Below are 17287 nucleotides of genomic sequence, written 5' to 3' on the forward strand. Positions count from 1 at the left end.
CAGCCTTTTTGCTGCAGGAATTCTCAGACTGTAGTGCCTGGAATGACTGTGAAAAACAGAAGTAACCCTGAAATGTGTGTGCTTGTTTCCCTCATTTTAAATTAAGAGTATATGGGGGAAGAGCAAAGACTCAAAGTATTCACCTTGATGTTGCACAAGATGATCTGTGGATTATTTCAGATATATTCTAGTGCAGCAACCTAAAGGTGCCCTGACAGCCTGCTCCGGCTGCCTCAGCTGTGCTGTTCAGTGCTCCCTTGGCATGTCAGGAGAGGAAGGAGCCCCAGAGTCTTCTGAATTCATCCTTTAACCCTCCCTGTTACTCCATTCTCCTCAATTTCCACTCGTCTAGACTGACTCTTCTGCTCCTTGCTAAGGAAATTAATCACAAAATCCCTGACTCTCTAAATGTGTCTTATCCCTATGGGGACATAGCAGAGAGAGACCCTTTGGACCATGAAGTGGCGAGTCCTGCCTGGAGCAGAAGAACCAGAACAGCCACTTCAGATGTTCCTGGACACAAGGCAGGAACTGTATAGGATGCAAACCCGCTCCTCAAGTCAGAACTTCGTAGAGAAATGCCCTTGGACCTACAGAGGGTGCAGACTTTGTGAGGGGGTTTTTGTCCTTTCGAGATCCAGCTGCTCCTGTGGATGGGCTGGAGCATTTTCCACATGAGTGGATCTGTCTATGGACCAGCATCCTAAAAGCTCTGGGGTCTGCTGGTTGGTTGGGACACCTTCTCTCAACTACCAACCCCTGTCCCCCAAAAAGGTTAAAAAAAAAAGAAAGAAAATCCTCTAAGATGAAACCAGGATAACTAAATAACGAGAGCAGTGTCCTCTCCAGGCTCGGGTAGCTGCATATATGATTGTCATCTTGATGAAATCCCCCCGGATGTAATGAGCTGATTTTCTGCTGTTAATATTGCATCTGCTGATGAAGGATTCGTTAGGATAATGGAACGAAGCTAAAATATAAATGACTCGCTGTCAAGAAGCAGCTTTTGCTTGTGTTCTCCTGACAGTTCGTCGGCCATGGCTAGGGAGTTTTGTGTGCTCCGCACATGTTTGCAAGGTGTGTGCGATGATTGGGTCCTGCGTATACAGGGACACACAGGTGTCAGGTTATGTTTTCTCTATGACCCTGTTGTCTGGGTGCCTGGAACCCTCTGGCACACCATGGGCACTGGCAGGATTCTCTGTGCCAGAGGGGACCAAATGGTGCTGCCTCACAGAGCAGCAGCCAGGGAAAGTTGTTCCTTTGTTGGGCTGAAGCTGCCAGAAGAGGGGAGGCAATGCGTGCTGCTGGAAAAGCATCTGTGCCTTCACTCCAGGTCATTTTCAGATCTGTCGTGTTCCTTTTCCAGTTTAATTGCCAAAGTTGCTGTGTTTTCTTTCTCAACAAGAGAAATCAGTTTATGCATATTAGAAAGTGAAACAGATACTTGCTCACAAAGCTTTTGCAAGTGCAGAGTACTATTTTCATTGGAATATGCAAAAAAGATCTTGATAAAAGTGGTTGTCATACTGCTGAACAGTAATCCAACATCTGGGCAGATAATCTCAAAGTTCCACTGTTGGGCGTCTCCCTGTCCCTGTCCCACTGAATCCGTAGAGACAACTCTGCCAGGACTCTGATAAAGCCAAAAAAGGCAGAGCACAGGGACATTTTCTAGGGGATGAGAATTACTACCAGTGGGGAAGTGGAATAGAAAAAGTGGAAAGCCTTTTGGGCTTCTGCACTTTCTATTGCACAAGCTTTAAAGTCCCAAACTCACAGAGGAAGAAGCTGGTGAGCAATTTGTAGTTTCTTTGCTACCTTTTGGTGAGAGTAACACAGCCAGTCCCAGGAAACTGCAAGTTGTGAGCTGGGCTCAAAGAATGTGAGGTCATCATGGAGGTTTGGAGATGGAATAGGTAAACGCTGAAGGATATGACGTTCTCACACTTGCATTCCGAGTCCTTCAGCCTTTTTGGGCTTTTCTCTGCAGAATTAGCCTTGGCAAGGGGAAGGAGGTGGAGAGGGAGGTCTGACCAGGATCTGTCCCTCTTGGCATCTCTGAGTCTTTTAATACCAGTTGCTTAAGGGCAAAGAGCCAGATCCTGAGCCAGCATTGGTGTCAGCAGGGCCTCTGATTCACACCCACTCGGGCTCTCCTCCCAGTGTCAGGGAAACTCTTTTGAGGAATTTGGTTGCAAATTCAAGCATGGCTTGGCTGGGACAGAGTGTCTGTGTTATGGGAGGGACCTCTTGCCTCGGGGGCTTGTTGTTGTTTGGCAGGCTCGACCTATAGGAGCCAGCCTGGGGGGATATTACAGACTTCTCAAATCCTCCTCTTTGATTTTTCCTCCATTTCCACTCTTCTCCAGGTACCCCCAGGGCCTAGCAAGCCTTGTCGCCTCTTCCCACATACCAGATCTCTTGGGCCATCACTTGGAGCATTTCTGTGTGCATGTTTTTGTGTGTCACACTTATTTTTTTCTAGGGTCCCCTGCTTCATCATTATCTTAATCACTGTTGTGTTAAGTTTCATGCTTCCTTTGACCTTTATTTTCGGCCTGGTTATGCTGTTTATCTGCCTCTGACACTTGTCCCCTGGTGCTATTGCCAGGGAAACTCAGCACTGAGGCCTTTCCCTTTCCCCCCACCGTCTTCTCCCTTTCTGTTTAATTTTTTTCTTTCCTCTTTTTTTCTTTTTTTTGTCTTTTAACATGGTTTTCTTAAAAAGTTTTTTAATCAATCAAATTTGAGGCAGAAAATAGGCTTGGTCACGCCTGGTCCTTGGGTCGTGTGACACTCACTCAGGGTCCTGACAGCTCCTCAAAGGGGGCACCCGGGACAAGGAGGGGGGGCCAGCAACGCGTTTCCCCAGGAAAGAGCCCGTTTCCATGGCACTGCCCCCACCTCTCCGCCATCCGCCAGCCCCGACATGGGCCTGAGGCTCTTCAAAAGGGGCGTTGGGAAGCGTGCGTGTGTGCAGGGCCGGGGAACAAAACGGAGGCGCGGGGGCGGCGGCGGTGGGGGCTGCGCCGACAGCTGCCGGGGTTCTCTGCCGCTGGAGTTTGTGGGGAGCCAGCGGGAGTGACGGCGATGGAGCCAGGGCCCCAGCCAAATCTGCATAATCAGGGGCTTTTCATAAATGGCCCATTTTTCATCCCCATCTAAGACATTTGCTCAGGGAGAGCCGGTAGCCCTGGCATGGAGGGACAGCGCTACCCAATCCCGGTGCACACCCCTAGCTCTGGTTTCTTTGCTTGCTTTGCTCTCCTACACCATCCTCCTCCTCTGCCCTGTCTCTGCAGGCTGGCAGGTGCCCACTCGTCTGTCAAATGCAGCTCATGCTGCTCTGGCTGTGGCAGGGCACTGCTGGAGCCGGGGTGGAGGGAGCATGGAGCCAGCATCGTGGCTGTGTCAGTGCTGGCTCCCACCTTGGCTCAGCATATGCCACACCATCCTTGTCACTTTTTGCTTGGGTCCTCCCTGATTCCCTCACTTTTGCCTCTACCCATCGTGCCCTACGAAACCACTTGCCTGTCTGCTGACTTCCTCCCAGGCTCTGTGCCTGGGATTTTAAAACCTTTTTCTTCCCCATCACCCCCCTCCCCAGTCCCTTTCTTAAGCTTTCTTCTCTCACTCTCCTCCCTCCTGTCTTCCTTTTCCCCACGCCCTTTCCAGTTCTCCGTTTGTGCAGGGTCTTTTTCTTTCTATCTTTTTTATAATTAATGATTAGCTTTAATTGGTTTGCTTAGGCAGCCTGACAGCAAATTAGCAGGATCCAGCCCAGGGCTGCCAAATGCTGAGTTTGGGGACTGCTATGCTTTACAGATGCCATGGCGGAAGGTGAACTCCTTGGGATCCCCCCTTGGCACTCCCCTCCTGCTCTGCTGCGCTATGCTGTAGCTGTGCTGCGAGCTGGGGGTCCAGGGCCTTCCTTGGTCCTTGGTGCCATCTGTGCTGGGAAGCAAGGACTGGCAGTGGATGCTGTCCCTGGCCCTCTGTCCCTTGCCTGGCTGCAGCACTCCCGAGGTGGCCAGAGGGCACTGAGCTGCAGGGTTACATCCAGAATGGTCTGTGTCCCTTTCCTACTGCCCAGTGCTGGTTTTCCTCCTCCTTTTTGCATGATCACCTTTATTGAGCTGGGCTCTGCTCAACAGGTTTGAGCAGGGGGTACAGGGTGAGAGGCAGGGCAGGATCTCCCCAGGGAGTGCTGAGCCAAGGGGAGTCTCCAGTGGAGCGAAGCAGGCAGCTCTACCCAGTGCTAAAGGCAGGTAATGGGGATGGGGTGGAGAGAGAAGGGGGGCTTTGCTCTTTTCTTCCTTTGCAGTGATTTCCCTGTGCTTTGCTTTGCTTTTCCTTGCCTTTTTTATAGCTCCCGTTTTTCTTTTTTATGAGAGAGAAACTGCAGGGTTCTCCCAGGGCTGGGAAGAGCGCTTGGTCCCAGGCTGCTCCCAGCCAGATGGAGGGGAAAAGAAGGGGGGTGGTGGTCCCCTAATCCTGGGAGGAGAGTTTTCCTGGTTAAAGAGGATTGGGAATAGAGTCCAGAACATTTCAGCATGTTGTTTTAGGAAGAAGGGGCAGACCATGACCTATTTGGGATGCTTGTGAATTTTCAGCACAAAACTTTGCTGGGAGCACTGGCAGCTGTGTAGCCCTACAACTGGGGATGGAGTTGGCTTGCACAGCGCTGCGCTGCTGGTGTTGCCTTGTAATAGCAGCCAAGAAAGGGGGAAATGGGAGATAACACGAGTTATCTTCTCCTTCAGCCCAGGCCTTTTCAGATGAGCAGTCCAAGATTGGCAGGACATGATAGTTGGGTGGGACTGCTCAACTGGACCTGTAGAGCAGCCAGAATATTCCAGCCCCTCCGCAAAACCAGGAAGGTTTGTTGGGCTGGTGACATCAGCGTGAGTTTCTTGTCCCCAGGAAACGTGGACTGTCTCAGTTGTTCTTGCTTTAGTTGTTGAAAGGGTGCTTTTGCCCTTACTGGCCACCAGTCCAACACTCCAACCAAGTGTTAATATCTACATATGCATTTTTATAGGATCCAGAGCACATGTAACTGAAATCAGAGGGATGTGGTGTCTTCCTGGGATTTCTGTTATGAAGGAACAGCCTTTTTGTCAGTCACAGAGGTCCCTGCTGCATTCCAGATTCATGAAAGATGGAAGCCAGTGCAAACACGTCTGGTCTCAGATCTGTGTGTTGTTCAGCTGTGAGTGTACTGGCAAACACCACGCTGTGCTACCTTGCTGCAGCCTAGCCTCTTTCCCAAAGACTGGTATGATTATAGCTCACTCAGGTGAAAACACTGATAGTGCATGCAGAGACTGGAGCTGTCAGGTCTCCTGTGGGGCTCAGTCTCAGGGTTCCCTCCTCTGCCCCTGCCCCTGCCCTGCCCAGGACATATGGCTGTGCAATCCCTTACACCTCTCATGTCCCTCCCCAGTCCTGATGATACTCTCAGAGAGTCCCTCACATGGCTTCACCAGTGTTAGTGGAGCTTTGGGCCTCTGCAGAGCAAGGCTAGGGATAAGTCTTCCTATCCTGAGGGGAGAGGGATGAGAAGTGTGGGAAAAATATCTGCTAGAGAAGGCATTGAGACCTCACAGTCCATTTCACTTTTAGGTGATCTGGGCTTATTCCCACAACTGATGTCTCTGCAGTAGCAGAAGATATATTTGATTTGCAGCAAAGCTTCTGTGTTCTGTGCACTCTCCTTTTCTTTTTCGCACTCTTCCCCCACCCTTTCTACTCTCCTGTTTACATCTCACTGCCCTTCAGTGAACCAGAAGGGGCTCAAGGAGGTGGCCACACACTGAACATCCTGTGCCACCCAGGCTACAGGGGGGAAATTGAGGCAAGGAGTTGAAGGTGCCTAAAGATGTCCTCAAAGCTCGTGAAGTGACCCACTGAGGGATTATCCCACCTGGGCTCCGTGGTTCTCAACACAGCCCATTCCACAGGCTGCCAACACAACCATCGTTACAAAGGAAACAAGGTGGGGGGCTCCTTGTTGCCTCCTGTCCTGCCCTGCCATGCCTTTGGCTTGTCTTGCTGCCCTTCCTTTCCCCCTTCCTCCTCTGGCACTCGCCACTGCCAACACATGCCCTGACTCCTGCCTGGACAGCCTGAGCCGGCTCCTTTAAGGCAGGCACGCCAGGGGATTGTGCGCGGTGCCTGCCTTCGCTGTGAGTGCCTCTCCCGCTTCCCCCTTGGAAAGTTTCCTGCCCAATTGTTATGTGCGATCCGATCTGAAAGTTGCTCTCTAAGCTTCTTGTCACATTTTGACTTAATGAAGTGCAACTGGAGTGGGAATTGGGGTTCATCACGCCAGTCTCACTGCGCTCCCTTGTTGTCAGAAAACAGGGGTGGTTGGGGACCGTAATGCAACGCTGCAAGTCGTTATCATTCCGGTCAGTCTGTTTAACACAAAATTAAACAAAGAACTAATTAGTGCCTCATGAATTAATAAATGCGCAGTTGCCGGGTAGGAAGGGGAGGAAGGAAAAAAGGTTGTTGAAGGAAAGATACTGAAAAAGTCGAATTAGGATGTTGTGTCAAGGGGAAAAAAAACCTGAGTCCACTTTGGTGAAGAGTTTGGATACATTGGTTCCCTTGGAATAAGTTCCTCTCCTCCTCCTGTGTCCTGCATGTCTGCTCTGGAGCAGCGATGAACAGCAGGCATGAGGAAGAGGCAGCCTTTCAGTGCATCTTTGGGGGGCTCACAAAAAAGATGGGGACAAACTTTTTAGTAGGGCCTGTAGTGATTGGACAAGGGGTGATGGTTTTAAACTAAAAGAGGAACAATTTAGCAAAATATAAGGAAGAAAATTGTTATGGCGAGGGTAGTGAGACCCTGGCACAGGTTGCCCAGAGAATCTGTGGCTGCCACATCCCTGGATGTGTTCAAGGCCAACTTGGATGGGGCTTGGAGCAACCTGGTTTACTGGAAGATGTCCCTGCCTATGACACGGATGTTGGATTATATGACCTTTAAAGATCCCTTCCAACCCAAACCGTTCTAGGACTTTATGGTTTTCCAGTAATGTTCCCTAGAAGCTGGATCTGGGGTCCAGCAGCCAAATACAAGTATTTACCCAAAACAGATGTGGGAGCTAAGAGATGCAGGGTAGAAGCCTTCATTGGAAAGGAGGGAGACTTGAAAGATGTTCATGGTAAGCAAATCTCCTCTCTTTGTCTGACGGCTTTTTTCCTGGGGAATCCACAATTGACGCAGTAACAGTGTGTAATCTCAGACTATGTCCCAGCAGTGCTCCCTCTGCTCCTTGCCCTCTCTGGCCCCCTCCCCACACAGAGCAGTGCAGTACTGGAGGCCTGCAGTGGGACTGGATATGAAGGCTGAGCCAGACGCCCACCCAGCCGTTCCCACAGGTGCTGTGCTGTGCCACACTGCGAGTGAGAGGGCTCAGCTCTGGCACATTGTCAGGCAGGGAAGCAGAGCTGGGGGGAGGGAAGAGTCCATCCTTAAGAGGACATGTCAAGTACAATTAGTGTTATCTGTCTAAATATGTACTGGGAACACAGAATACAAGAGGAGGCCTGGCTGGCTTTAATGGAGACATATGCAAGGTCATATTGCCTCATACAATCCCCCAATCTGATTTGGGGATTACACATTCTAAGTAAATTGGCGTTATTCCTCTTGCATCATTGATAAGCTGCGGCCAAAAGAAGAAGAGTAAAAAAAAAAAAAAAAATTAAAAACTCAAACCCAAGAATTGATCATGTGCAGGGTTGAGGGAGTGAAGGCAGGAAGGCAGAGAGTTACAGGCAGAGAGTTGCAGGCAGAGAGCTTGGGAAAGAATGGGAGAGAACAAAAGAGAGGGAGAAAAAACCAGAATAACAGAGTGGCAGAGAAAGCAATGGAAAGAGCAAAGAAAGGGGAAACAAAGGGAAGAAAAAGGTGCAAGAAGGGATGCTAGAAGGACAGAGGGTGCCAGGGTGGGAGAAGCACCTCAAGCTGGGGAGCTGTTACTCCAGCCATGCCCTCAACCTTGTAAGCATCAGGATTTGAGTGGGAAAGGAAGGAGCCAGGCTGGTTATGCACCTTCCTCATCTGAGGGTCCCTGTCCTCCTGTCCATCCATCTGGGATATCTCAGTAGCTCTTTCCTGCTCTGAGTACCAGCCAACACACAGCATCTATCTTTGGCAGTGGCAGAGTGTGAGTGACAGGAGGAGGCCATCCACATACGCAGAGTGCCAGGGCCCTGGAACACAGGGGTGAGCTATGGTAGCAGCACAGAGCCCCCTGAATCACTCTCACTTTTGCCCTACGCGGAGCCCAAGAGAGTCCCAGAAGGGCTGAGTCATGGCATACACTGCAGCACCTGGAGAGGGAGCATGTGGAGAGCCAGTGGGTGGCACAGACAGCTGGGGCTCCTGGATTCAACCATGGGTGCACTGTGCGTGACCTCGGGGCAGTTTGTCATTCTACTGCCACCCTGGGCAGTTGTGAGAGCCGTTTTGGCAGGGCTGCAAAACCGAGGCTACAGGAATGGGCCAAGCACCCTTGCCACTCTGCATGAAGCCACCCTGTGCTGGCCACCTCCTGGCTCTGGGAGAGGGAAGTCTCTGTCTTGCTACAGAGCATCCTCCTCCAGCTGTGAGCTCTCCTCCTACCCTGCCTGTGCAAAATATCCCCCTTCAGAAGTCTCCTGGCACGGCTTTTATGCTCTGTCACATTTTTGGAACATATGGTTTTAAATAATTCAATTTATTTTTCATGTGTTTTGCTGTGACTTTTCTTCCCTTGTCCCTTTCCTCCTTCCTCATCACTCTGCATTCTCCTGGATGGAAAATGCACAGATGAGTGGATGAGGAGGTTCTGTGACATGGGACCCCATCATCTTGTGCCCCACAAGGTGTGCAAGGGAGGCATCATTAGCACACAGGTGAACCTCTGGGAAAGAGGGGTCAGCAGAGGAATTGTAAAGATTGGGAAGGGAAAAATTTGACATGGAGCAGAAGGCAACCTTAGATGTGTAGGCAAAGTGTGGAGCAGACCAGCACAAGGTCTGTCTGTGGTACCTGGGGAGCTGGATTCAGGTCAGTAAGAGCTGCTCTCTCTCTGAAATTATTCCCAACCCTCATTAGGAGCCTCTTGCACGGAGAAGTGCCAGGGCACAATCTGTCTCATGGGGTGCGTGGCACTATGGGCTACAGCAAGGAGCAGGAAAGCATTTTGTTCCCTTGTAGAGTCTGAATGTCCTATGCTGGACCTGCTGGAAGCTGGGCTCTTTCCCAGCTTTTGTGAGTCTTGGCTCTTACTCAGGTGTGCCCTGTGTGTTAACTGGATCCTTTCTTTTCCCACTCCAGAATGAAGTGAATTTAGAGCTAAAAACGAGGCAAGAAGCCAGGCCTTGAAATCTCCGAAAGGTAGGAGAGACTTCAGACTGCAATGGGTATGTCACTATGCCCTCCTGGGTTCTCTTTTCCTCTGGGCGTCTCTCACACTTACGGCCTGCTCATTGTGGCCATGTCTGCACTAGAATTCCTGCGTTTGGACTGTGGTTAGTCATAAACAGACATGGAAACAGAAGAAGGTCCAATGCAGATATGGCATATGTGTGTCCTAATCCTGTCTTTGTACACCAGTTCTGGGCACCTGGTTTTGTCACTGCAGATTTTCCTCCATATCTTCTCTACTGCCTCTATCTTTACAGATGAAAAAGTGTGTAAGGGTTTTGGTGAAAGGGAAGTGCTTTATCTCCAACCATTTGGGCTGGGGGAGATGGGTATAAGGTACTTTCACTGAGTAGAATGCAGTCTTCATCTACTGTGAAGTTTTGCTGAGCTCAGTTCACATAATTCAGATAGTGATGTGCATGTTCTCCTCTTCTGGCACATTTCTATCTATTCAGACTGCAGAAACGTGGTGGTAGTACAGAAGTAGCTCTGTGCCTCCAGCAGAATCCAGACTTTCCTGGGTTTTCCCTTTACCTGGATCCTCATGGACTGTCTTACAAGAAAAAGCCCCAGCTTCACAGTCTCCTAGAGCTGGATGGTCACTTAGTCTGTGCTTGGTAAGAGTTAGAGGTCTAGAGCCCAGGGAAATGGAAGATGATTGTGTCTCTTAAACGCCTCGTCTCTGTGTGATGGGTAAGACACTCCCTATGCCACCTCCGATAGTGTTTACTGGGAAGTCCCTGCTATGCTGAGGCTGTTCCTGCTGTTCCTGGCTCTTCCTCATGGCCCCAGAAGGACCATGAAGCTCCTTGTGTGTCACCTGAAGAGTTCTCACTCTCTCCCTGTGTCTCTGCCCTGTACCCCCTGCCTCACCAACCACATCTGGCCTCTCCCATTGCTCCATTCCATCCCCAGGCACCAAGACAGGTCTGAGGGTAGGAGAGGCCATGGGGAGGATGGGAAGTGCTCTGCCCTGTGGGACATCACTCACAGGTGCCAGAAGCACTCACTGCAGTGTGTGCACTCAGAGCATCCCTGCAGCAGTGGGGACCCCCAATGCCCAGTTTTGGGGAGCTCATGGACTGAGTCTGAGCAGCATCAAAGGGGCCTAGGCTGGCTGGGGTGGGAGGGGGCCCCAAGCTGGGCTGGGCTGTGTCAGAGGTGACCGGTGGAAGGCCAGTGTTATGTAAATACTGCTGCTGTAACATGGCAGGCCTGAATGGCCCTATGTGTCCATCCATCATTGCTGGGGAACAGAAGCCTCCCTGGGAGCACAGGGGGCCAGCAGTGTGGGGCATGCAGACACAGGCAGCATGTGCCCTACTCATAAACTGTTTGTTTTCTTTTTGTCTCTCTCATTTTGGGGCACCCCACCGAGAGCAACTCTCTGTTCTGTCCTTGCAACCTCTCCCCCAGCCTTCCCCCCGCCACGTCAGGCCATCCTTTTCCTCCCTTCTTTCCTTGGCCCTTAAAAAAATGGAGGGGAAAAAAAGGGGGGAAAGAAAACTCCCCAGTTCACATTGCGGCTTCTTTCTCTGACTTCAAAGGCTCCTCATCATTGTTTGGGATCGGCAGGCAGTGGCCCTGAAAACGTGATCACAGCCAGGCACAGTGTAGGTCACCACTGAGCGCCATGCTCCAAGTGCTGAAAGGAACAGGCAGATTCTTCCCTTTTCATGCTTCACAGCCCTGGTTACAGCACTCTGCCTCGCCCGCGTGCTCCTCGCTGCGTGGCTATTCTTGCTCTTTTCTCCTCCTTTTCCTCCTGCCCTCCCTCTCTCTGTTTCTCTCAGATTCCTCATTTCTCCATTCATTTGCTTTTATCCTGCCCTCCTCTGTGCCCAGCATTACACATTTCTCACACTTTCTTCTCTTCTTTCCATTACTTTTCTTCCTCACTGTCTCCTGCCTGGCACTGCTGCCACGTCTCTCTGTTATATGAATCACTGTTTTATTTCTCCCCTTTCCCTCTTCTAAAGGTCAGGTTGGAGGTTGATTTCCTCATGCTCCCTGTTCCTGTTTGGTAGCAGCCTTCCTCTGACATTTGCCCGCATTTCTGTCTTCCCCTGTGATATCTCACTCACTGTGCCCAAAACTATGGCAGTTGTGTAATTTCTGGATTAGTTCTAGACAGCCAACAGCCCTCCCTGCAAAGGTGTGCGCTGACTGCTTTCATATGCAGTGAGTTTATCCCCCAAAATTTAGCATGGCCTCACATGGGGAGGCAGCACACAGTGCCTGCTGGCAATATCTGCTTCCAAACTTGCTCTTTGGCTTTGTTGGTTAACCTGAAGGAGTGAGCAGGTAGGGTTAGTGTTGTAGATGGATTTGGAAAGCAAGGTATTGACTTCATATACATCATTGGGAAACATATAAATATTGTAAGTCTTACATGGAACATGATGCCGATGGTAGTACTGAGGGCAGAGTTAAGCAGGAATAAGGCAGAGGAAAACAGGCCCAACAGTTTGAATGGGCATCCCAGAACACTTCCTCAGTGGATTTCAGTGAGGGAACCAACTCTTTGCTGTGCTGAAGCTTGGGCATGGTTGGCAGCACACTGAGCCACAGCCAGGTGGCAACTCCCTGCCTCCAGAACATCCCCCAGCAAGATCTGCATCTTCATTTTGCTGCAGGGGAAGAGCCCAGGACTCTGTGCCTCTCCAGCACCCATCCGAGGAAGAGCCACACTCTCTCCAGCCCCGGAAGCGGAGATCATGGGGCTTGTGCCTCTGGTGATTTGTGAGGTTGTTTTAATGGCAAGGAGCCCACCAGGACTTGTCTCTTGCTAAATAGGCATATTAAGGGACATTGCAGCAGGGGTTATAGAGTAATAATTTGTCCTAATGAGCTGGTGTCACGTTCTCCCTGGCTGAGCTGTGCCCGAGCAGGAGCCGTGGTAGGAAGGGGCTGCACTCGCTGACCTGTCAGCCCAGGTTAATGAAGTACTGCACTGCTTGGGGGTCAGAGAGCAGGAGTTCCGCCAGTCAGCAGTGGCTCAGGGGGCTGGAGGGGAAGGATGGGGCTCTTCCCTGAGCTGAATGCCCCGGGGAAGGCCTGTGCCATGCTGGACAGAGCAGCAGGATGCACTTTATGGTACTGGGATCTCCCTGCTGTGCTGGTGGGTTGAGTGCCATGGCACCCTCATCAAACCGTCTGCAGGCAGGGGTGAAACTGCTGCGGCTGGGGCTTGTTCTCTGGCCTTGCAGGAGTTCCCAGGTTGACACATGTGGAAGGAGACTGGGAAAATAAGAGAGCACCTCTGTTACAGATGCTTACAGACAGGAGGGGATAGGTGCAGGCAAGTGGCCAGTGGCAATGACCAGTGTCTAGCTAGGAAATCTACAGAGAGATGGTGCTCATCCTTACCATTGTGCACAGGGTGTATGAACAGCCAGAAGTTCTCTTTGTCCTTCCTGTTCCCTCTTTCTCCTCCTTTTATGGTCCCCCATGGCTTGCTGAGATCCTTTGCCTTGTAAACCTTGCCAGTTGCTTCCATGCCTTCTGGGAACCTGGGCAGGAAAGAGGAAAGACACAGGAACTTTTGCCAGTCCCCCTGTGACCATCCTTGGTGGCAGGACAGCCTGGGCAGCTGCAGTTTGAGCAGGGCTCCACATTCTGCAAGAGAGGGCAGGAGAAGCTGTGAACAGGGAGTCCTGGCCCAGCTGCTGCCTTGGGGATCCATGGCCTGCCTTGCTTCTGTGGATGACAACCCCATCCATGCTGGGGCAGGATGGTGCCCTTGGCCACACCAGCACCCTGAGGTCTACCACATAAGCCCTGTGTACCATCTTCCTCCTTCTCCTCCTCCCACTCTTTGCTCCCCCCCCGCTTCTCTTTGCTTTTCCCTGTCTCCATCTCTCTCTCCCTTTCATCTACTCAGAAGGCTTTACTCTACTTCCTTGTCACCCTAATTGATTGCATTAACCTTTCAGCGTATTGGATTTCCCCAGCACCGTGCAGAGAGCACTGTGCAATATGCTTATAATCTGGGCTGTAATGGACAGAGAGCAGTCAACAACCTGCTCCAACAGGTTATGCTGACAACTTCTTCTCAGGGAGGGGGAGAGGAGTGCAGTGGTGGGACCTGAGGCACAGCTGTCCTGCAACCCATGCAGACCCAGCCTCAGTGCTCCCCCCTGAGCAGGCTTGTGTTAGCTTGTGAGACTGAAGTCCTTAGAAAAGGATCCATCTTGGGAAGCAGGAGGGAAATGTTACATTTGACCTATTACTGTATTTTTTCCTAGTGTTTGAGCACCATTCTTCCCTATCTGCTCAGTCTACAGTTTTGTTCCATCTGTTCAATACTAAGTTAATGTATGTTTTACATTTAGGCACTTTTTGCTAGTGGCGGGATGAGAAGATAGTATCATGGAATCTCCCTGTTTTCGCATCATGCTTGCCTCTGCCTTTTCCTTTAGGATAATGATATGAGGATACGAGGGAGGGTTTTTCCTCAGATTTAAAAGTAAAACAGGAATATTGTCTTGATGAGAAAGCACCAAGGTGCAGAGAGACCAGGTGGCAGAAGCCCTGAATTATATCTCAGGCTTGACCTTGGATAAATCCTTTCACTCCCTGGTACCTCATTTTCACCCACGATGTCAGAGCTGTTTTTTCGGTGCTGCAGTCTTCAGGAGTGCTGGGGGAGATGGAGGGCAGTTATTGCTGCTTTCTGGGCAAGGGATGAGAAAGTGGCTGCAGACAGGCAGTGAAGCCACGCAGCTAAGTGTCTCACTGCTCACAGAGCCTGTGAGGCAGGAAATAAACTCACAAGATCAGTGTCAGGACCATGTGAGCCTATGAAAGTCCTGGCAGACTGCTGATGGCCAGGGCAGAGCCAAGAGATGCTTTGACATCCTTTATTTTAAAGGACCAGAATGATGGATCTGCCATAGTCTCCTGGCTATGGTGCCCCCTTTTAAAGTCTCCTCGAATAGGCTCCGTTCAGCACAATGCTTTGAGCACTGGGTTGAATTTTGCTTAAGGCAAAATAATTTAAGCACATATTTAGGAGTTTCATTTGACAGGGACCATAGGATGAGACCTAGACTCTTGTGAGGCTCTTCTGTAATTCTCCTTTTCGAACAGCATTTAGTACAAGTTGGTTCTTCATTTATGGTTACCGCTCGCAGTGTGAAAATCAGCAATAGTGGAAGGGTTGCTGATCACTTCATAGTCTTTAGTTCAAGTTACGACATCTTGTTAAAAGCAGTTACTCTGTTATTCTGTTTCTTCAGAAGGTGCCCACTCTCCCCAGGGGATGTTTAGAGCTGGCATTTAGAAACTTTGCAAGTTCCTGAGCACACCAGGAGGAGGGGACAGGGCTGTACCCTGCGAGGTAAAGGTGAATCCCCAGTTTTTCCAGGAAGGAACGAGAAATGACAGGAGTCAGAGAGAGGAAAAACTTTATTCCAGGTGTTCATTCAGAAATGTGGGAGGCTCCTTAAAAGACGGAAGGTAGGTAGGGGAGGAGCTTTATTTTTAGGTTAAATAGAGAAGAACTAGGAGCAGGAAGCAAAGGATGAGAAATTTAAAACAAGCTAGAGAAAAAGCGTGAGGGAGAGCAGCACCTCCTAAATGGCAGGGTAAACAGGCACTCTGAGGCATTAACTTAATTGATTGTTCTGCAACAGGCTGAATGCTGTGTTACTCTGTCACCGTGGCAACAACCCAAAAAAATTGTCAGCCTGTTTGGATGAAGTGAAGCGAAACATTCTCTAATTTGCGGTGATCCGGGTGTTTGTTTTCCTTTCGAAGAGGCGGGGGCTCTATTGATCTATTGTTTGCACAGAGCTTTTTTTTATGGTGATGTGGGGAAAGCAGGAGCCCCGGGGTGTGCTCCCAGGGCAGGTGAGGCAGCAGGGGTGTCTCTGCTGTCTTTCCATAGATCTGCCTTTGCAGGGTGGCCATACGAAACCAGCGGAAGCTCTAGTGGTAGGAACCATCCCGAAGAAGCTAGAGGACAGGGGAAAGTGTGATGAACTTGTGCGAAAAGCCTTTGGCTGTGATAGACTTGTGCCAGAGCTACTGCTTTGATTCATCCCGTTCTCGTACCTTTGGGCTCTTGCAGTTCACAGAATCACAGAACCACGGAATGATGGAATATCCCGAGTTGGAAGGGACCCACATGGGATCATCAAATCCATCTCCAGACTCTGACCAGTGCTGCATTTGCATGGGCAAAAATGTCACACCAGTTTCATCAGTATTGCAGTCTCTGGTGTTGGGTGGGGTAAGCAACAGTTGCCTGAGGAACAAGAGCGGCTCTGTCCCCCTACCAGCTCCTTTTCTAGATCCATACTATTCCATGTAATGCATACAGACCTGTGTCTATGCACAGCCTGTGCTTGTGGGAACGTACCGTTGCACACCTGGTGGAGTGACAGGAGTCATGTTTATCCTTATCCCACAGCTGTGGGAACATAATGAAGTCCCCACTTTGAGCTCTTAGTTACAGCAGAGACAAAATCCCTGGGCCAAAGGAGGATGAGGGATTTTGTCTCCTAGGATATGGGTCAATCTGCTCCAAGGAGCTGTGCAGGACAGGAGATGGGGATGGCCACCGTGGGATGGGTGACTTGCTGCAGGCACAACTTGGGGCAGAGCCAGGGGAGCTACACAGATGGGAAGAGGCACCAGAAGTTGTGCAGCGACTTAAGCACCTCATCAGCAGCGTCTGGCCCTGCACAGCCCTGGGGCCAAGCAGGAACTCCTGGGGATGCCACTCACTGTCAGCACATGCTTGGTTTCAGAGTGAAATGTTGCTGCAGCACTTGCTTCAGCAGGGAATTGTTCAGTCAGAATGGGAAAGTGCAGGAAACAAGGGAGCAAGCCCACATGGCCAGGGCTAAGTAGCAAAGCCTTGGGCCAAAGACTTGATGCCAAGGGACAGGGGCTGTGGCAGGGGAGGGGAAAGCTGGCAAAAAGGTGCCTTACAGGTCTGCAGTGGGGGGAACAGGCAACAATGGCTCAGAACCAGTGGGAGGGTGAGTGGCAGAGGTGGCTCTGGGCCAGTGAGGGAGAGCAGAGTTTTCTTTATGACAGGGGATCAGTAGGAGGGACAGGCTGCTGACCTGCCTTGTGCTTGGCGCTGCAGAGAGGTTTCATCTTCCCACTTGGGGTTTTCTGCACTCTCACGGCCTTTAAGCACCCTGGGGGAATCTCATGTTTCCCACACAGGCTGATCATTCTCATTACTCCTTAGCAGTACCCCAGCCCATGCACAGCTAGTCCAGCTGCTGCACAAGGGCTGTCTAGTTGATCCCTAAGATTTCAGGGAGAGCTGTAGAATATGTTGGTGTCAACTGCTTGAGAGTGTTGCTTTGTGGGGTATGCAGCGGCAAAACCCCACAGTATATTCCTGTGCTTTTCCTGTTTCCCTCCCTCCTCCTTTCTCTGTTGTCTTGAGTGGTTTTCCCTTTCTGTTTGTACTGGTTTTACTTTATCACCCTTTCCCTCTTCTCTCTCCTTTCACCTCTCCTCTATTTCATTCTTTCCATGTTTTTTTTAACTCTTCTGCTCTGTTCCTGTTTTTCACAGTGTAGATGTGGGCTGGGGATAAGTGACTGTGGCTGGCAGGTGAACAGTGTTCTGCGGCACTGTGTCCTACTAGGGCATTGCCCCTGTGCATGGGTGGGGGTACCATGGGCAAGGGAGAGAGGAGTGCTGCATGTCTCCTGGGAGAAAGCTGAGCTGCCAGTGAAAGTTTGGTGGTTATCAATGTCAGGAGAAGCTAAATAACCCTGTAACTGGTATGAAAGTGAATTCACGGTCTAGTGAGCACTGAAAATATGAAAGGGCTCTGAGACAGGCAGAGTGTGGAGAGGGGAATACAGCTCGCCCATGGCTCAGGGA

General features: G+C 50.6%; 1 protein-coding gene across 3 annotated transcripts in view; it reads left to right on the top strand.

Annotated features, from left to right (window-relative positions):
- The window catches only part of CASZ1 (castor zinc finger 1), a 277300-nt gene that overhangs the window by 164381 nt on the left and 95632 nt on the right, over positions 1-17287 (top strand). For all 3 annotated transcript variants that reach the window (XM_085079866.1, XM_085079867.1, XM_085079868.1), the window contains one exon: positions 9341-9400. The gene's annotated coding sequence lies outside the window, so the exon portion shown is untranslated. The remainder of the gene's footprint in view (positions 1-9340; positions 9401-17287) is intronic.

This window comes from Lichenostomus cassidix, chromosome 21 (assembly GCF_008360975.1).
Source record: "Lichenostomus cassidix isolate B80296 chromosome 21, HeHo_3.0, whole genome shotgun sequence".
In the NCBI taxonomy this organism is placed as follows: domain Eukaryota; kingdom Metazoa; phylum Chordata; class Aves; order Passeriformes; family Meliphagidae; genus Lichenostomus; species Lichenostomus cassidix.